Source organism: Palaemon carinicauda, chromosome 6 (genome assembly GCF_036898095.1).
Source record: "Palaemon carinicauda isolate YSFRI2023 chromosome 6, ASM3689809v2, whole genome shotgun sequence".
NCBI classification, from domain to species: domain Eukaryota; kingdom Metazoa; phylum Arthropoda; class Malacostraca; order Decapoda; family Palaemonidae; genus Palaemon; species Palaemon carinicauda.
In genome coordinates, this window is record NC_090730.1 from 181898881 (window position 1) to 181918880 (window position 20000).

Sequence of the window (20000 nt, forward strand, 5' to 3'; positions counted from 1 at the left end):
TTTCCTCCCATTTTCTAGTAAGTCCTTCGTATTAGTGTTGTATTCAACGTATTACAAATACCTTTTTACTTAATTTAGCTAATGACTTATTGGCTTCGGCTGTTGTAAGCTCGCTTCGCTCGCGAATAAACATTATCTCTCTGCTCCGATGTTCTGGCAAGCAGACTGTTTTGCCACACCCATTAGTCCTGTTGGTTAGTATTTTGGAGTTAATCGTCATTTATACAAACTTGAAGGGGGTAAATTCACAATAAACAAAGGACTGAGATGTAGCTTGCTTGTGCATATTTACCTGTATGTTAGTATGCTAAAATAACACATAATGATTCATTGGTCTTTGTTTCTCCATAGTTTGCTTTGCTCAAAATTTAACATAATCTCATTGTTCTTATGTTCTGGCAAGCGGAACATGTTTCACTACATGCATTTGCCTCGTAGGCTAGTATTTTTGCGTTCTTTTAATCTAGTTTATCTTATAGATCAATAGTTCACAGATGATTTCATATTCTCATTGCTTCTGGCAAAGAGAATATTTGACGCGTGCCTTAGCTCCGTCGGCTAGTATTTTTGTTATATGTATCATCCAATCTATCAAATTAGTTTAATTGTTTTTGCCTTGCTTTACCTTGCTTTCCTCATAATTTAATGTTCTCATTGCTCCCTTGTACTTGCAGGTAGGTGTTTTGCTACATGCATTAGCCCTATGGGTTAGTATTTCCATGTTATTTTAATAATCTAATCTATCACAATGTTCAGTGTTTTTGCTCCACTTAACACGCACTGCTAGCAATTTACCATTATCTCATTGCTTTCATGCTCTGGCAAGTGAAACTTTTTTCGCAACATGTGTATGCCCCATGGGCTAGTATTTTGGTATTATTTTAATGATCTAATTTATTACTTATTTCTTTCTTTTTCTTCATTGTAGCTTGCTTCACTCTTAAACTTTATCATTCTCCTATCTTCCAGCAATTGCAACATAGTTTCACCTATCTTCCAGCAAGTGCAACATGTTTCGTTACATGCATTAGCGCCATGAGCTAGTATTTTTAGTTTATAACATTGTCTTTAATTCAATTCAAATAGATATATGCCACCAATTCTATTTTTCTCGGTGGAAGATGATATAGAAGAACAAAATAAATACTTAAAAGTATTTTATAATTGAGGGAATAAAACCACTGATGTACAGACTTAAAAGGGAATACACAATTACCAAAGGAGTTGTAGCTTGAAGTCATGCTAGTTGACCTATCGTAACTCAAAAACTTAGTCATGATAGTCGACACCCATAAATGATAATTCACTTTATTTATGATGTTATTTATGATGTAAACATTACCTAAAATCTTAAACCATTCAATGCTTCTAAATAGTTATGCACTAGTCTGGGGATATGGTTTTATAATAGCCATTTCACCTCGCACACTTCAAGTTTTATTGTGTTAACCAATGCTATGGTTTTCTGTAAATAGTGGGAGGTTAAATGTATGGAACAATACATTCAGCTGTTAAATTGTTGACTATAACCATAGCTATGAATCTTTATACATTGAGTAAACTAAGGGGATTATAACTGCTCAGTATCGTGTATGTGGTTTTCCATAATTGCATTTAAGGGCATTTCTTTAAAAAAAAAAAAAATGTTGAGGATCAAATTCTCCTCTTTATAAATCTTTTCCTTCCAACGTCTTTTTGGCAAGGTTCTGTTACCCGTAACCTTGACTGCATATTATAAACTTTGTGTAACTGCAGGTCTTAATTTCCTAAAGTTTTGGGAAATTACTCCCTGTACTTATTGGCTATAAGTGGTCTTAGCATTTTTTGTTGCAAATTGGTGAATCTTGGTTTGGGAAACCAAAATTTTTACTGATGTAGGCTTTTATCTTGTGGCAAGCCATTGCAGTTGCACATACCAAAATAGTCTTGCACTGTGTGAAGGTACAATCTCCGTGGTGCAAAGAAAAAACAAGTATTTATAAAATTCTCAACTAATTGTATGCTTATCTAAAATTAATCATACCAAATTTTGCACCAGAATCCTTGTTTAATGAACCCTTTTATTTTCCAGGACAAGAGATTAGAACATCTCAACTTCCCTTTTAGAAGCCACAGAATTGAACTCTCCCAACTATGGAGGGTGCACTACCAGTAGTCCCACGCACAAGAAACAGAGGAGCCTTAACTCTTGACCTCCAAGCCTTAAGGTAAGGAATATGTTAATGTCTGAATGTGATACTTTAATAATGATTGCATTGTTGTTGAGCAGCACATCTATTACCTCTTGCCAAATTCATATGAGCTTGCCATGAATACAGGACTACTTTTTTTTTTCCATTTGCAAACAAGAGATGCCTGGTCTTGATGGCCTGTGTTACTGTTATGACTTTCCTTGAGTATTGCTCGTCTTAGTTTTTTGTTTATTGTTTTACCATGTGAATTCTGTTTTAATAAAAGCGTATATCTCTGAACCAGGTCCTCCTTGTCATTTTCTTAGAATGGCACAATACTGGGCATATGGGATTTGAATATCAATTTAGGAGATCCAAATTCAACTGATGTAGGCCTTTATATTGCAGCAAGATTATTAAAATCCTGCGAGAGGGAGCTAAGGGTACCTTTGTTGATTATCATTCATTTATGGATCATTACAATTGCGTATACCCAAAAAGAAAAGTTTTGGCAGGATATGAGAGTACAATCTCTGAAGTGGAATGAAAAAATCAATGATTTATATACTTCCTAACTCATCATATGTTTATGTAAAATTAATTATATATTTTGCACCAAAACATTTATAAACATGTGTTTTATGAACTATTCTATCCACCAGCACAAGGCGTAGGAACACACCATCTTTCTGCCAGAAGTCACAAAATTATAATCAACCAACTAAGGGAGGTGAACTACCAGTTATCCCATGCACCAGCAACAGAGGAACTCGACTTTTGACCTCAACCCTCAAGGTATGTATTAATGTAAATGTGCCAAGTTATGATACATTAATAATGACTGCATTGTTTCTGTGAGCAGCACACGAATGTCCTCCAGCAAAATTCATATAAGCTTGCCAAGAAAACAGGAATAATTTCTTTCGTCCCTTGCCAACCTGAGTTGCCTGGTCTTAATGGCCGTTGCCACCTAAATGACTGCCTCAAGTATAGCTTGCTTTAGAGGTGTTTACCATGTACACTTTTTGTTTTAATAGAAACATAAACATAGACTTCCCTGTCCTTTTTACAAATATCATATTCTCAGAGGTTTCGTAGTGTTGAGGGAGATTTTCAGACCTGCCCTCAAAATTTAAACATTGAAGTTACTTTTCAAGTAGAGGCACACCTTTAGCAGTGTGACTGTTTACAGTTCAGTTATGTCCTTTTTAATTTTTGCATAAAATATGCTGTATAAACCCTTTTCATTTTTATACATTGATTTCCCTAGGTATTAGTAATGTTGTCAAATCCACAAAAACTCTGAATCTAATGATCAGAAGACTAAATCTAGTTACAAAACCATCAGCACTATAAGAAATATATTGAAGAGTTCTACAACTACAGGGAATATCTATGTATAATGTCTAATTATGAAATCCAATTCCCCATTTTCCAACTGAAACAAATTGAAAACTATTTGTTTCAGTGGTCAGTCTTTGACACTTAGTTTGTGTGAAGGCTTATTTTTATTTTTTTATATTCATTCCTTTAATGATTGTGAATTAGATTAGTCACAATATTGATTACATGTAGCCTTTATGATATAAGTATTTCAGTTGTGTAATGTTGACTTGTATGTGCCCTTTAGAATGTATGCAACATCAAATTTATTTAGCATGTTTCGAGCTGTGCAGTTAGATGACAGTCGTTATTGTATACAATGTTCAATAATTGATAAATAGTAAACTGTTAAGTTCAATTGATACTACTAGATTCTGTTACCTGATTATACATCAAGAATAGGCAGGGCAAAAACAGATTGTAGGAATGTCTTAGGTGTCATAACCATGCAGTAGATATCCATGATTTTAAATGTGATAATCTATAAAAAGACTTGGTCTTTCAATAGTCAAGTAAATATTAAGTATGAATTATATATCCTTTTGTATTCAGGGAGCTGGACTTTAATATAGTGTTTGGATATGATTAGACAAGTACATATTAAGTATGAACCATATATTCTTTCAAATTCAGGGTGCTTGACTTTAATGTAGTGTTTGGTTATGAATAGTCAAGTAAATATTAAGTATGAACCATATATCCTGTCATATTCAGGGAGCTTGATTTTAATGTAGTTTTTGTTTATGATAAGTCAAGTAAATTTCAAGTATGAAGCATATATCCTTTCAGATTCAGGGTGCTTGATTTTAATGTAGTGTTTGGTTATATCCTTCTCTGTTTAATAAATATAAGGCTGTTTGTTTTTAAAAGGATAAAGCCAAAAACAGTAGACTACAAAAATTCTCAATGGACAATATATTGTTTAACAGGTTATAAAAATATATATGTCCTGTGAATGCAATAATCACAGTGCAACGTGGTAAAATTTGGCAATGGCAATGATTGGGCTCTATCCTATCTTATGGTTATGCAGGAACCATATATTGCATAATTGTACCCAATAACCAAAGTTAACCCTTACATCACTGCAAAATTTAAAGTTTCAGATATGGAATATATTATGAGCAAGTCTAACCAAAAGTGCCAGGCCGTACACTACCCAGGTTCCCTCACGCACTCCTTAACCTAGTTGAGCAAACATTGTTCTTCTTAAATCTTGAATTTAGTATGAATCTTTTTGTGCAGTAATGGAGAGAGATAAAGGATGGGCACTCCTGAAGAGTTACCCTGGATTTTCATATCCCAATTAGGCTCCCAGATTCGTTGTTCTTATAAGTTGGGTAAAGAATTTTGTTGTGACAAATAATTGGATGCATTCAAGATATCATGTTATGTTGATCCTCAATTGTTAGAATTTTTATGTTTTTAAAGTAGAAACTTCAACAAGATGTTGATAAACGAGGTCTATTCTATAAACAGCTTTGGTGATTTTCGAATATTTGTAAAGGCAATAGGATTATGATTTTTATTATCCAGTATTTATACACAGGCTTGTGAACAGGGTAATGTAAAACACCTCTCTTGAAACATCAGTTATTCCTATTAAAAGAAAATGACATAGTTGGTCCATTCTAGGATTTCATAAGATTTCTTTATAATACACTTTTGAAAGTTTGTGGTCTTTCATTTCATTTTTGTGATGTATTTTGAGGAACACTTTCATTTTGTGGTTCAAAACCTTAAATAGTTAACAAAAAAAGTGAAACAGTACTTAGTACTTAGAAGAATTTTAATAAGATTATATAAAATCCAATGAAGTTTGGCACAGTAAATGAATCATAGATTTCTGATTATCAGGTAATATATTTTAACAGTTTACTCCACACTTCTCGAAAATATAAGCTCTCCTTTTTGAGAAACAAAAGTTTCTCGCAGAAAGAATTTTTGATCCAACTAAATTTGGGTTGGTATATTGGGAAAATCAATGTACTTGTGTACTCTTTTCTGAACTGTGCTAATATTAAAATATATAAAAAACTGACATGCATATAAAACAAGAAAGGGAGTTTCCAACTTTAAACTGACAATACCATAGATGAAAACCATATATGTTACTTTTTCTGACAAATAACCTTATAATAGTGGGTTAATTGATGTTCATTGGGATTAAAGGAGCCCAAATGACTTGCGATATTACCCTCCTAGTAAGGATTTATCATATCTATGGGGAGCCAAATCCTCTATTTGACATCTAGACCGTTAGAAATATAAAAAAAAAATGTTACATTACACTGCTGAAAGGGGTTTAGATATACTTCCCAGCTATCTGTAATTGGTAAGATCAGAATAGTTTAAAGATTCGGTTTCCAAATGTTGTAAAAAAATTTATATTACATTAATGGAAGACTGGTAGGTTGCCAGCAAATTTGCACTTCCTCATTTCATTTGATATCTTTGAGACACAGCGGTGATGCAGAGAGAGATTGAGACGCAGCGGTGATGCAGAGAGAGATTGAGATGCAGCGGTGATGCAGAGAAGGATTGAGACGCAGCGGTGATGCAGAGAGGGATTGAGACGCAGCGGTGATGCAGAGAGAGATTGAGACGCAGCGGTGATGCAGAGAGGGATTGAGACGCAGCGGTGATGCAGAGAGGGATTGAGACGCAGCGGTGATGCAGAGAAGGATTGAGACGCAGCGGTGATGCAGAGAGGGATTGAGACACAGCGGTGATGCAGAGAAGGATTGAGACGCAGCGGTGATGCAGAGAAGGATTGAGACGCAGCGGTGATGCGGTGATGCAGAGAAGGATTGAGACGCAGCGGTGATGCAGCGAAGGATTGAGACGCAGTGGTGATGCAGAGAAGGATTGAGACGCAGCGGTGATGCAGAGAAGGATTGAGACGCAGCGGTGATGCAGAGAAGGATTGAGACGCAGCGGTGATGCAGAGAAGGATTGAGACGCAGCGGTGATGCAGAGAAGGATTGAGACGCAGCGGTGATTGAGACGCAGCGGTGATTGAGACGCAGCGGTGATGCAGAGAGAGATTGAGACCCAGCAGTGATGCAGAGAGAGATTGAGACGCAGCGGTGATGCAGAGAAGGATTGAGACACAGCGGTGATGCAGATGGAGATTGAGACGCAGCGGTGATGCAGAGAGAGATTGAGATGCAGCGGTGATGCAGAGAAGGATTGAGACGCAGCGGTGATGCAGAGAGGGATTGAGACGCAGCGGTGATGCAGAGAGGGATTGAGACGCAGCGGTGATGCAGAGAGAGATTGAGACGCAGCGGTGATGCAGAGAGGGATTGAGACGCAGCGGTGATGCAGAGAAGGATTGAGACGCAGCGGTGATGCAGAGAGGGATTGAGACACAGCGGTGATGCAGAGAAGGATTGAGACGCAGCGGTGATGCAGAGAAGGATTGAGACGCAGCGGTGATGCAGAGAAGGATTGAGACGCAGCGGTGATGCAGAGAAGGATTGAGACGCAGCGGGGATGCAGAGAAGGATTGAGACGCAGCGGTGATGCGGTGATGCAGAGAAGGATTGAGACGCAGCGGTGATGCAGCGAAGGATTGAGACGCAGCGGTGATGCAGCGAAGGATTGAGACGCAGCGGTGATGCAGAGAAGGATTGAGACGCAGCGGTGATGCAGAGAAGGATTGAGACGCAGCGGTGATGCAGAGAAGGATTGAGACGCAGCGGTGATGCAGAGAAGGATTGAGACGCAGCGGTGATGCAGAGAAGGATTGAGACGCAGCGGTGACGCAGAGAAGGATTGAGACGCAGCGGTGATGCAGAGAGAGATTGAGATGCAGCGGTGAAAGATAAGAGAGCACATGACATGAATCAACGCAGTAATAGCGAGGTACTTGAATTTCACACCCAAATATGAGCCAACTAACTGGCATTTTTGGTGTTGCATGTATTGCTGACCATTATTGTTTGGGCAAATGTTTTTAGATAAAATGGGATAGTGTCATCTTATAGTGCACTGTAAGCATTCTTTAAGGGTCTGCTGCCTTCTTTTGCATCAAGCAGAACTGTTTTGTAACATTCTTCTTTACCCTACACCTTGCTTCCTTACTTTAATCTTTTTGGGGAACCTTTCTTTACCGTTTCTTCTGTAGTCCGGTCTACTGTAACTTGACCAAATGAACTGATAGATCTCAGCTGCGCTGAAAATTTCTTCTCTTTATGAAATGGTCATACACCTCTGTGTGATTAATATGTAGCTGGGAAATGTGTATTGATATATTGGCAGGTATCTGGCACAGTTAAACTTGTTATAAGCAAACCCCCATAAAATCATCTCGTTGAGAAAGTCCAGTTGTTATGGCCAGTTTCCTTCTCGTGATGCACTCAGGAGAGTATGCATTATGTTCAACAAGTCAATGTAAGACTTCCAAAATAATGAGAGCTTCCTGTTTGAATGTCATAGAAATCAAAGCATTCTCCGTACACCTGCATGATGTGAGAACATGCAGCTCTCAATATTTTTTTTCATTGCAGAAGGAAAATGTTATTGTGAAGGTTTCCACTAACTTGAAGGGTCTCTTTCTTGCAACACGTATCATTTCTTCAATTTTCTTTCCAACAATAGTAAGAAGCCTTTCAAAACCATTATCTTCTGTACTTCATGGAATAACTCATTTTGTACATAAAACTTTTGCTTTCTATGACACTCGTTATGGGATCCTCTGTAATTACACTTGATTAAACACAATCTTTGAACCCTGTGCCCTGAGAACTTCCCCCAATGATAAAAAACAGCACAATATGTAGTTTTGGAAATGCTAAATTGCAGGATTTTATCAAAATTGTCTTTATTTCCGTACTATCTGTTGTCTTTACATAAAGGCTGTTATATAAGGCAAACTATTTGGTTCACATAAGGCAAACTATTTGGTTCACATTACTTAGCCTCAATGATATTGACGGACTGATTTACCATCTCATAAACTCTGGACATTTTCAGTTTAAGTGGCACTTATTGTTGGTAGGTACTCAATCTATCACCGTAAGGTACTAGGTTTTCTAGGGTAGAGTATCACGCATTTTTGTTATAAAATACTATAGTAAAGATACTTTGGTTGATTTGTCACCTGAGAGATACTCAAATTTTGTGAAAGAATATAAGGTTTTTTATTGAATATTGTACAATTGAAAATTTTTAAATGTATAAGTTGTATTGCTTCTGCAAATTTAAGCCTACAGTAATGCATCAAATTACTGAATGTTTCTACTATTAAACCTATCTAATCAGTATTTGGAATCTTTATTATATTTCTAAATATTTTTGTTTTTTTTTCAGATATTCATTCCTGGTACTTTAATTTGAGAGATCTTGATCATAGAGTGCTTCGTTTTCGATTGGAAACTGAAAATCTGTCCTTTTAATGTATCTTCGCTTCCTCAACCAACTTAAAATGCTATCGCAAGCTTGCAAAATACAGGTATGTATTTTTCTCTGCAGAATGAACATATCCATAAATCGTTGTAAACTTTATACTAAACTTTAAAAAAATGTAGTGCAGCTATAAAGTAATCAAGATGTATAAAACAATAAATTTGATTTATTATAATAGTTTTGGAAATGCTAAATTGCAGGATTTTATCAAAATTGTCTCTATTTCCGTACTATCTGTTGTCTTTACATAAAGGCCGTTATCAAACTTTTACAAAATGGTAGCTTAAAGGCTTATTTTTGGTTTGCAGCCTCGTGACAAATTTGGGCCGCTCAAATTATAGCTAAAATTTGTCAAAATCAAAATCATTTTCTGTTCTAAGTATGTGCGAGTCGAAGCTGAATATTTCCCAGAATTTCAGGGGAATATAAGAATTTTATGTATTCTACTATAACTATTTGCTAGTAGAACACTCTACTAATAAAATAGTAAGAATACCTTAAACTACTAATAAAATAGTAAGAATACCTTAAACTAGTTTTAGTAATGAAAGGTTTCCAGAATTAGTTTGTTCTGAAAGGTTTCCAGAATTAGTTTGTTCAAAAATCTATGTCAGTGAAATAACTTTGAAAATTTCATTTTGTGCATTCTGAAACATGCACGAGAAATTTTAGGGTCATAGTACTTGTGCTATTAAGTCAAATAGATTAAAATTTGCCTTGGCATCGTAAGATGATGCTTTTCAATAAGAACTAATTAAATAGCAAAGCAAAATGACTCATTTGTCTAATCTTTCAGAAAATAAACGTATGCATGCCATCTCTATGGATTGGGAAGCTGATATTCTGGTAAGGGAGAAGAACTAGAGGTACTAGGCCGAGACCCTGTAACTGGAAGAGGACTTGCTCCGAACTTACCAACATCCTGTGAAAGGAGAAGATTGAGTTGAACAAACATCCCATGCCTGTAGAAGAGTCATGGCTTTGGTTTGAGTGTTAAGCTGCTGTCATGTGAAGAGACGTAAAGGCTGGAGTTTCCCATAATAGCACATAAATCATACAGAGCAAAGGCAAAAAAGTGGGCAAATTAACCTTGGAATAAACATGAGTAACGCAGAGAGAATGCACTGAAGATAAGACAATGAAATGATATAGGAAAAATCGTGTAGAGAAGTCACGTGAAAAGTTGTGTATGTATAAATATTACATAATATGAATAAAGGAGTTATATACAAATTCATTTTCTTTCTCTCCATTTATTATGAACTAGTATAATTAAACAGAATCTCTGTAAAAGCTTTGTCTCAATTTTTCTCAGCACTCAGCATTATTGCTGGGCTCTGTATTACTGCTGCGTCTCAATCTTCGCTGCATAACTGCTGTTTCTCGATACCTCTACATACTTTCCTGGATCACCACTGCATCTCAATTTCTCTATCACTCATCTCTGGATCACCACTGCATCTCAATTTCTCTATCACTGTGGCATGTCAATCTTTCTCTGCATTATTGCTGCGTCAATCTTTCTCTGCATTATTGCAGCGTCTCAATCTGTCTCTCTGCTTCACCGCTGAATCTTGTGATTCCTCTGCATGCCTCTCTGCTTCACCGCTGCATCTCATTACCACTCGGCATCACATCTTTGTCTCAATCTCTCTCTCTGCTTCACCACTGCTTCTCATTACCACTCAGCTTCACCGCTGCTTCTCATTACCACTCAGCATCACTGCTGTCTCAATCTCTTTGCATCACCGCTGCTTCTCATTACCACTCTGCATCACTGCGGTTTCAATATCTCCTCTGCATTACCTGTGCGCGTCTCTCTACCTCTGGTCTGCTGTCATTAGATTGAATCTAGTCACAGGTTAGTGCTGGTTTAATTACACGTTCAGACGCTACACTTGAGCGATATTTTTTTTTTCAGCATTGAGGTGCATCACAATTCCTCCAGGCTTCCGTTTCAGGGTTAATTCTTCAGTCTTGTCTGACTTTTCTTATATAAATCCTGCAAAATAGAAGAAAACAATATAAAAACTAAAATATTTGCAGAAGATATTAAACTTCTTGGTAAAGCAAAATATGCAGTGTTGCTATATTTCTCGAATTATGATGTTAAACTATAAGGTATGATAAGTAAAACATTATCGGAGTGGAAGCACCTCAGAAATAACAAGATAAACAGAAAATCTCAATTGAAACTAAACTTGAACTAAATTCACTTGAGCACCATACTTTCATTATACAGTAACACTAATGTTTCACCTGCCAAAATAGCTCCTAGAAGATTAAAAGAAATATTTGAGCAAAAATTTCCATGTTAGCATAAGGTTCAAATTGAGAAAAGCAGAGAAGCTAATGAAACCACCGGAAAATTAGTTAATATACCTCAACCTAATAAATGCTCCAAGAAAAGTAATTTACACTTCTTTTAATAGTGAAAACCCTACAATTTCACTTTAAAAATTTATATTAATCATCATATTTACACAAAACCAAAATCCCATTGATATTGAAAAGAATCCTTGCTAATTTTTCTACCATTAGAAAGTTGACTCATGTTTTTCAACAGTTCTACCATTTGTATAAATACTTTTTAACGCAAACTCCTTCAAGGTTTCAGTCTTGCATATCTTTAGTCCAAATCATCTTTAATTTATCTTTTATTCTATAATAAAAGAGGTATTTAACAAATACTTAAAAGTAATATCTGTTTATAAAATAATTGCCCTTTTTATCAATCAAACATTTTATTAAAGTTTAGTTATGCCAATTCAATCACTGATATATTACATAGACTCATTAGATTAAATCTCTCAAATACGAAATTTAGCCACTTTGATCACTAGGAATATATAAGCTATCAACTATAAATAACGACTGATCACTCTAGGTTAGAATTTATCGATCTGGAAAAATTTCTTTGATCACTCAAAACCACAGATAACTTTAATACATCAAATAAATATATTGAATCCATCAACAGTATATCTAATATCTTTTCAATCACCACTAATTTAGCAACTTGTTTCCATAAATTTTGAATTTATCAACTAAGATAATTTCATATTACAGGTTGAATCTTAATTATATGTTTCTATTAAGCTCTAACAGATCTTCCCCATTACGCTCTTAAAGGTATTGGGCCTACAGACAAACCTTCAGGTGCCTAGTATCTGTCCATTATAAATCTAATAAAAGAGACTTACTACTCAAGAAAGCAACCACAAAATCAAGACTAAAGTAATCAAGAAGGTTTTTATGACTTCAAACCCTAAAAAACTGGGAATCTCTACAGAATAAGTGTTGCTGGAGTATTGACAGAAGACTTGCTGTAAGGTATGGAAGTTTTATGGGGAAGTCTTTGATCCATAGAATCTCAAAATTTACTGTACTAAAATTTTTAGGTTTAACTTATTATATTGGGTTCAAACTGCTTTTTAATAGATATCGTAGTATGATTAAAGGGCCGGCTAAGAAAATAATCCCCACAACTGCGAGGTTGTATAGTTATAGTGCAAGATTTTAATAGAAAATAAGTCTACATTTAATCGTTTATAAATTAGGTCAGTTACTATTTGGATCATGTAAAGCAGATGAAATAATCGAGCCTACATAAAATCAGTAACATCAATAGTTTATAGATTCAACCAGTTGCACTACCAACATGTTAGTTTAACTAATTTACTCAGTTATACATTATAATTCTTATCTTTTTCACAATGCAATTACATAACATAGAAAATGTATTTAACCTTAGTACAATTGTTAATATAACTACTATTTTTTATACATTAAAGCAAGCATAGATCTAGTACTAAATATAGAAAGCGAAATTTTCCGATACAGCAAAAATCTCCCCTTAAGAAAAAAAGTTCCTCAAAAGACTCATATTTAATTTTCTCAGTCCCTTTTAAAACAACTTTGAACAGTAATAGTATACCTAGGTTTTTTATCAGGATATTTTCAATGATGATTGCTAATCCTTATCTGTTCTGCTCAAGCTCTCATGAATTTTTTCTTTTATAACTTTACTAAAAGGCCTGAAGCCATTTAAAATTTGAATTTAATTATACTAGAAGGCCCGAAGCCATTTTAAGTTTGAATTTAATTATTCAACCATAAAACTTTTTTATTCAAGACGCTCATTAATTGTAGAATTATTTGTCTATTCATTATCTTAATTTTAACCTTTTATCTTGCTGTATACCATAAGTGGTGTACATTTTACCCAATGCATACAACCAAAACATCTGGGTACCATGTTTGGCACTTTACTTAAAAAATTGAAACGTATACAGATATACCTTTCACTGAAGGAAATATAGTCCTATAATGCATGCACTATTATGAAAAACAAACTAGAAGACCAAACCCAACTACTAACATTAAAATAAAATATCTTGTAGAGTTCAGTAAAATTTACCCATCAACCTTTACCCATCACCAGTATGGTTTGAATACAGTAAAAATTAAGGTTAAAGAAGAGACAACACCCAGTTTCTAGTTTAATCGTGCTAAGATACAGTTCAACCATGAATTTCTTACTTCACGAGTATGCATTTGACAAGCCGTTAACAGGATTTAATCACGTTACTAAATTTGATAGGTACCAGCTCCTCGTAAAAGCTGTCCAGTACACTATTCTGAAGTAGTTCCTCTACTGAGTCCCATGCTCAAAAAATCTGAAATTATTTAAAATAAAACTTCAAAATATATTTAACAAAAACTTTAGGCAGTTAGATTAAACGAGGAATGAATGAAATTTTAAATTTTCTAAAATTTTTGATAATGTAGCAACTGTCCAATTAAAGATATTAAAAATAAAAACCTTCTTTGAGCTAATACTTTTAACTAATTCTTTAAAACTATCAAGTACTGAATACTTTAATTAAAACTATAGGCTTAATCTAAGTCTTTAATATTGTCTTAGTTTACTTTTGTATAGAAGGAATGTACAGAAGGAAAAAATGTTTTGAAACATTAAAATCAAAATGGTGTTTTGAAATCTTTCCTAGAAGAGTTCATACACATACATGAATTTACCTACGATGCATGTAAACTTATTTTGATATGGAAGACCAAAGTAGAAAACAGATATCCTACCTTTTACTAGATATACACCCACAATAGTTGAGGCTGGTTTGGTTATCGTTCTTGATCACCCATTAATATTTCTCATGTCAGTACTGCAATTATGTAAATAAAGACAACCATTTAATAACTTCAATGCAACCTAAAGTTTAATTTATTATTAATTTTTTACTTGTCTAGTTCACTTCGACAGCAGAACTATGGATAAACACCACGAGTAGAACTAAGATAGAATCAAAACCTAAAAATTCGTTTTATTCAATATTTAGTTCATTGAAATTCTGGCCTGTTTAAATTGTGGTTTATGTACAAGGGACAGTAAACTATTAAAATATCTAGAATATCATGCAAGCTCATGTTAGCAGCTAAAAAGTACCCATTACTTATTCACATTAAGAATCTTGCTAAAACTGAATAATCTTGATTTAGGGTATATTAATAATTGTTTTTATTTCCATTAAAACCTACAGTGTTAAACTAATAATACACTTGAAAAAAATGCCAGTTCAGCCTACATACAGAGCCACAGAATCCTTATAGATTTTAAACGAGTTTGTTCTTGGTTTTCTCTAAGTCTTAGTGCTGAATCGCATATTCACCTCTGCAATAAATGGCCATAATTATTCAAGAGTACTATCTTTCCCCGAAGTGAATGCAAAAATCTATATATCAACCCTGCAGCCAATTTTTCACAGAGAGGACAGGATCAGCCAACTGCAATTATCTACACTTTCCTAATCTGATAGGGCCCTCCCCATGATGCGACCAATTTGAAATGTTGCTCCAACGGGAAATTCTAACAAATACGATAGTTTTGTCCCAATAGCAAAACTGGCAACTTAATTGTTAGCTAAAGAAGTCCACGGGAGGTAAACTGCAGTGGGGGCTTAGAATCCCTGGCACTAATCAATGCAGACACTAAAGGAACATTGCATAAGAATACACTTTGCTTTCTCTTTTAAAGCTTCACCCGAGGCTCGGCAAGCATTAATTATCAAGGTCTGAAAGACCAACAATGATGACTAGGAGAGAATCCATAGAGATTGCTTGATCATGAACAACACTTGAGAACACTATCATGGGGCATGTGGTACGCACACTTCTAGTCACCCGCAACACAAAATGGGCCATTACAACAATACAACAGTGCAGAGGGATGAAGGTCTAAGGACCGCCTGACAGGGTCCGGGTAGCAGGTACAAAAAAAGGCATGACACTAAACTGGGTCAGGGATGATGTAAAGGTTACCACCCGTGCAACACTTAAGGCTGTGGAGTAAACATACGTCTAACCTCGTGTGTGACAACGGGTTTGCTGGCCCCTGCATCACAGGATAAAGCCTTTATAGTAGTTTGTGCTAAAGGCAGGGTGGGGATACTAATGGGAACATACAGTCACTGACAAGGACACTGGTATCAGATTATAGTATGCAATCCTACATTTATCACATCCTCAATAAGTCTTTACTTTAGGATGACTGCTCGTATTCTAAACACTTTGAAAATGAAATCATCCCTTATATAACCACTCTGCCATGGCTCTTTTCGTAATATGAATATTCTTGGAACACTTACTCATCACATTCCTTAAGCCTACTCTGGTAGTGCTTGCTTTGCTCCTAATCTAAATATTCTAATTCATAACATTCCTCAACGAGTCTTTGCTCTGCCAAGGCTTGCTTTGAAAGTAATCTAAATAGTCTTTGAACACTAATCTGACAAGAGAAAACATCTGCAATGCCAGTCATGTGGGCGATTTTCTCTAATATCTGACTTGAAAAGCAACAGTTATTAATTTGATCAAACACGAAATACACAAATTACATTAAATACCAGGCAGGAAACAACCCCAATCATGATGGAACCATGGGCAGGAGAAAGTGTTGTCATTTAACATCTGGGAACTAATGCACTCATACTTCAAGGTCTTTAATTGGTTGGCATTTACTTTGATATATCAAATAATCCATCTACTTCATTTGTTCAAAATTTAATACTATATCCCACAAAGGATAGCGAATGACTCTTCCAGTATAAATCTCATAAGTTTTAATTATGTGAAACTATGGTTAGTGTTCAAAATTAACTATGAAGTCTGTGCCAAACACCCATTAGTCAAATGCTCCCATAAGGTCAGTAGGCTAGTCTACCACATAAATTTCTGATTATAAAGCTTTAAACTATTAGATATTTCACGAATATCATTTTGAATCAAAATCTACGGGAAAGGATACAAACCAGCAAGTGTGTGCAATTACTTCGTGGTATAATCTAATAGTCTTGTGCTTAATTTCAGAAAAAGTCAATGAATTACTTTTATAAATCAAAAACATTCCACTACCTCTTCATTCAAGAAACATTGTTTGAGTTACAACATCTAAGCTATAGTATGAATTATAGACCAAAATCTCAGGAAGACCAGAGTTTCATAGATCGTCCTACAAATAAATTTTTTATCAAACTTCTAGCTATATCAAAATAAGTTATGGTTTATTGCAGCTTTACTCTGTGCATACTAAAGAAATCGTAGAATCTCGTCAAATACTCTTAACCGGAATACTTTTGTTGCCGGACCGGTCTGGAAAACTTTCCCATGGAATGGGTTTAAAGTTAGAACTAGAATAATATAGGAAATACCTGATAATGACATTTGACACTAATGATTAAAGTTAATTCAAGTAACCGCTCTGTACCATAATTGTGGGAAACCGATAAAGAAGACCAAAGCCAAAAATTTATTATATAGCTAAGGTATATCCCTACAAATTTTCCATAACACCCACCCAAGTTTGCAGTTGTCAGGGAAACTTTAAATTGAATATTTTACATACAAATAGGAAAATTAGAGGCCAAGTTTAATTTTAGGCAAACTATCAACGCCAAGTAACCAATTCTATTTTAACTTCGTAACCAGTGTCTACATATTCCTGTTCAAAATATGGACGCTTGGGAGTTTCTTCCGAAGCATCTTCAGTACTATATTGAAACTTAATAGAAAGTGATGTTAACAAAGTATAAGACTTGAAAAACGGCACATCTAGAAGTCTACCAGTATACTATTAGTTAAAGGCCATATTAAAAATAAACCTAATTTAGTATGCAAACAGGTTTATGGCTTGTTGTCTTATTCTTACACTGCTCACAACATTTCGAGATACATTAACACTTGTATTTAGAAAGAAGTTGATATTTTGAACGGTTAACATTAAAAGTTAAGAGATAGCCTCCCTATTAGAACTGGAAAGTTATAGATCATGACGTATATGTCATGCATAGAAGTGTTAAAAACCCTTAAAACGAACTTATTCGCCACAAATTAAATTCAAAACAAAGCGTTCAGACATGTTTATATAGATTATAAAAATAGGTTTCCATTGCACTTTTAACCACGGTGGCAAAGACACTTTAAATTAATTTTTTTTCTTTGAAGCAAGATATGCCCGTGCAAACATCGACTACGTTTACATATCAAACATGTAGAAAATATAAAGGTTGCTCACTAAAAAGTGCTAAATCAAACAAATAATAAACGAAAACTAAAACATAATCAGCACCACTGTAGATCATGCCTAATTTGAAGCATCCATTTTAACAAAGTGAAAGCGATAAATTCTGCCATACCTGACATTTCACGGATCTGAAGAAATGTATCATATAGTTATTCCTGTAGGATACTAGGAACAGTTATAAACACTCTCTAATTCAAACCATTAAACAGCCATTAGAAGAAAAAACTAAATAAGCAAAAGCTTTGCAACGTACCTGCAACCTTCTCTATCCCTTAGACGCACTTTGCTTAAAAGATTAAATTGAAAAACTCACGACTATGCTAAAAGAAAATGAAAACGAGCTAACATACAAGGATACCAAAAGAGGAATTCATAAAAAAACGAAATTATCAGCTTTGATATCCTTGTAAAAACAGTGGTGCCATCTGTGTTGAAGTTTCTTAACCAATATAGGGAGGGTGAAATAATTATCTTCATAACAGGGATTTTATGAATAAACTATTTCAGAATCACATAAAAACATAAAGTGAAAAATATGTATATTCCCTTAGAATATCTAGTGTATGGTTGGGGATACTTCCCAAGTTCATAAATAACAATAATATCAACTATAAAGCAAATCTTTTTATTGTTCCTCAAAATTATATTTCAGATACCCCAAAATTAGAAAAAACTTTGATGGTTTTTATGTTATTTTTTTTCAAATATTTCATTTAAATTGTTCATTTGAACTTTTGAAGTTCGAAGAAATATAAACTACATCATGAATAAGCAAAGTAAGCCAGTAATTCCAACCATGCTTCAATTCAATCATAATGGAAGGCAACGTGGCATGAATATTTTACACTTACCTTTCGTATTTCACTTCTTTATCAAACAATGATTTCCATATTATTCCAAAACCATGTCCCATTCATGCTCACTAGGGCTTGAATAAATACGTTTATACAGCTGACTAAAATCCCTACCTACAACACTCAATACACTCACTGCATATCATATAAAATGTTTACACTTCCAGAAGGCTAAAGTAGGTGGATACACCACCAATCCAATGGCACCTTATTTCTTGACCTTTTGCTCGACTTTGACATTGACCTTTGACATAAAACTGTATTAAATAATTCTTAAGAATTATTAGAAAAATAAGGAATCGACAATTTAATAAATTTAACTTAAACTGTTAAAAATTTTCATTCAGAAAAACTGTAAATGCCTGGAAAAATTTATTCCTGGATTTTTACCGTTTTGAGAACGGATATATTGACGTAAAAGGGTGATATTACGGTCGCCAACCCGTAAAACATAATAACAAAGTAAGGTAAAATGACGATCGCCTGTATTTTACTGAAATACGGCTGAAAACAGTATATTTTTACGCGGAATTCCCGATAATTTCTTTTTTAATAATGTATATGATCACAGAATTCTTTGAATATCCATTATTACATATATCAAACATTCACAGTACAAGTGGTAGCATTTTAATTTGTTTAAAACAATAATTTCTGTACTGTTACAAAACCGTAATGTTAATAGGAATTTCTACATAGATATATAATGTTCTCACCCGTCTTTTAGTAAAACAAAGGCAACCGTAATTTTACCATACTTTGTTATTATATATTACAGGTTGGTGACCATGATATCACTTCTTAACGTCAATATACCTATTTTTAAAACGGTAAAAATCCTGGAATAAATTTTGCAAAGAATTTATTGTGTACAAGTAAAAGAATTTTTACTGCTTTAGAAGAATACTTTCTATGATTATTTTCCTCTGAATGAATTAAATATATCATTATTGCATTGCAAGTGAAATTTATTTTCCTTACCCATCATGATGAGGTAAGTATTGGATTGTATATTACAAAATATAAGAATATGTGGTGCAAACAAGTACAATGTCGTACTTCCTTGTTATCTTGATAAGGTCAATTACAAAACAATATCTGTTTTGTGCTAGATTTTCATCTTTCTAGCTATGTGGCTATGTATTTGAATTCTTTATGTATTTTTGTTTTCCCTTATATCAGTACCTGACTTGTAATTTTATAAACATTTTAGTGACCAAGTCCACAGATGATGGACGAAAACTAAATTTTTATTTTTTGTATTTTTTTTTTTTTGTAATTTCTACTAATATACACCTAGTTTTCATATACGTCTTACATAATTGTGGAACCTTATCAAGATAAGAATATGTATTTTCACTCAACCCAGATACATACAGAATTCCGAAGGGAAAATGTCCTAGATTCGAATTGTAGATCGTTTACGAATAACATCAAATGTTTGGTCCAGTTACACATTCAGCTAAATCGGGTCAGTTTATGTCGAAAAGGGAATTATTGTGTAGCAGTCCCTTTGAAGTTTCAAACTGCCTTTGTTTCAATTTACGCTACCATATGATATTCAGTAGAGCCTTCAACAACAAC

The 20000-nt window shown here is 34.4% G+C and overlaps 3 long non-coding RNA genes across 5 annotated transcripts in view; 2 read left to right on the top strand and 1 right to left on the bottom strand.

Moving 5' to 3' along the window:
* The window catches only part of LOC137642853 (uncharacterized), a 233269-nt gene that overhangs the window by 142591 nt on the left and 70678 nt on the right, over positions 1 to 20000 (top strand). The window lies entirely within an intron of this gene.
* LOC137642856 (uncharacterized) overlaps positions 1 to 20000 on the bottom strand; it is a 236374-nt gene that overhangs the window by 134617 nt on the left and 81757 nt on the right. The window lies entirely within an intron of this gene.
* LOC137642310 (uncharacterized) lies at positions 7314 to 9936 on the top strand. The gene is made up of 3 exons (XR_011044752.1): positions 7314 to 7424; positions 8871 to 9012; positions 9763 to 9936. It is a non-coding gene; the product is annotated as an uncharacterized lncRNA (long non-coding RNA).